The sequence below is a fragment of the Panthera uncia genome, chromosome A2 (assembly GCF_023721935.1).
Source record: "Panthera uncia isolate 11264 chromosome A2, Puncia_PCG_1.0, whole genome shotgun sequence".
NCBI lineage: Eukaryota > Metazoa > Chordata > Mammalia > Carnivora > Felidae > Panthera > Panthera uncia.
In genome coordinates, this window is record NC_064816.1 from 107552493 (window position 1) to 107554323 (window position 1831).

The following is a 1831-nucleotide window of genomic DNA, read 5'->3' on the forward strand; positions in this document are numbered from 1 at the left end:
CAGTCAGTTGAGCATCCTACTGTTGATTGCAGCTCAGGTCATGATCACAGGGTCATGGGATTGAGCCCTGCATTGGGCTCCATGCTGAGCATAGAGCCTGCTCTCTCTCTCTTGCTCTCTCGTTTTCTGTCTCTCCCTCTGCCCCTCTCCCCCACCCTCACACACACATACTTTCTCTCTTTAAAATAAAAAAAATAAAAATAAAAAAAATGCTTTCCCAAGCCATGAATATTATGTTGGTAAAAGGCTTTAGAAACTACTGCCCCATGTATCATTTTCCGTTCAAAATATTATAGAGTATCTTGTCAATTACACTAATCAAATATTTAACTATATTGTGTAATAATAAAAAAATTCATATGTTATCACTTACCTAGTTTGTATTCTAGGAAAATGGTAAGAGTAATAGAACTTAAAATGCAGCGGAGAATTTGCATTAGTCTTAGTTAAGAAAAATGAGCAAAGTAAAAATATCAAAGTCACTAAATCAAGCTTTGCGCAGTGGCAGTATCGTAGCCAATGAGGTTTATCCGAGGCGCGATTATTGCTAATTGAAAACTTTTCCCAAAGTCACTAAATCAGAATTCTAATGTACTCTGCTGTGTCAGTGTTTGACAAAAATTTTGCAATAAATGAAACAAAAATTTTGAAATGATAGTAATAAAAATAATTTGTCTTTGGTGTTTGGCATACTTATAAATCTAAATAATGAATTTTTGGGAATTTAAAATGTCTTAAGTACATTGGTTATGGATGGATGACTAATAATTTTTTAATGCGCTCCATTACTTTATATTATTATTTTGGTAATTAATTACAGTATTACAAGGCATTATGTTAATAATGTAATTGAGTTTTAAATATTTTCACATCCATATAAGGTAGGAAGTGAAAACAATTACTTTTACTGTTTTACAGAGGTACAAAGCTAAGCAAGCAACAATTGGGTAACTTTGGTGGATCTCAGGGGGCCTCAATGGAGCAACTGAGTGTTCTAAGTCTCAGGCCAATGACCTTTTCCGCTGAAGAATATGGTTAGTTTTGATAAATATATTATAGTTATTAAACTTGTTTCTTCCTCTGTACATATTTGGCTGAGTATTCTCTTTTCTTTATTTGAATCTTCCAAGTTGTTTTAGTCGGATAGAATTCAATATCTGATCCCTTTGGATTTGAAGTGGCAAGTTTTTTTTTTTTTAATTTTTTTTTAACATTTATTTATTTTTGAGACAGAAAGAGACAGAGCATGAACGGGGAAGGGTCAGAGAGAGAGAGGGAGACACAGAACCCAAAACAGGCTCCAGGCTCTGAGCTGTCAGCACAGAGCCCAGTGCGGCGCTTGAATTCACGGACCGCGAGATCATGAACTGAGCTGAAGTTGGACGCTTAACCAACTGAGCCACCCAGGCGCCCCATGAAGTGGCAAGTTTTTAAATGTGTGAGAGAATGACACAGTGAGGTGAAACACTATTATGTGTTTAGTTGAAGTTCTTTGTCATTTTCGTATTAGTCAGAGCTTTACCCTTTGTGAATCTGTACTATTAGTTTTCTGCTGAATTTACCCAGAGCCCTGGCCAGTATATTGCCTATGTCCTTTTTAGTTCACAAGACAAAAGGCAATAGATAAACTATAGTCAAGCCACAAGTACCACAAATAGTGATTACTAACATCATCTTCATTTATGAATGTCAAAATTATTATATACTTTGTTTTATTACTGAAGCCTGAATATATTGGGAATTTACTTACTATTTTTTAGAATATTGGAGATAGCTAGGAAACACTTAGATAATTGTCTTGTAGAACTAACTAGAAAGACAGAAATGATGG

At 34.9% G+C, this 1831-nt stretch overlaps 1 pseudogene; it reads left to right on the plus strand.

The window, feature by feature from the left end:
- Positions 1-490: 490 nt before the first annotated feature.
- LOC125931195 (uncharacterized) lies at positions 491-647 on the plus strand (annotated as a pseudogene).
- Positions 648-1831: the final 1184 nt, after the last annotated feature.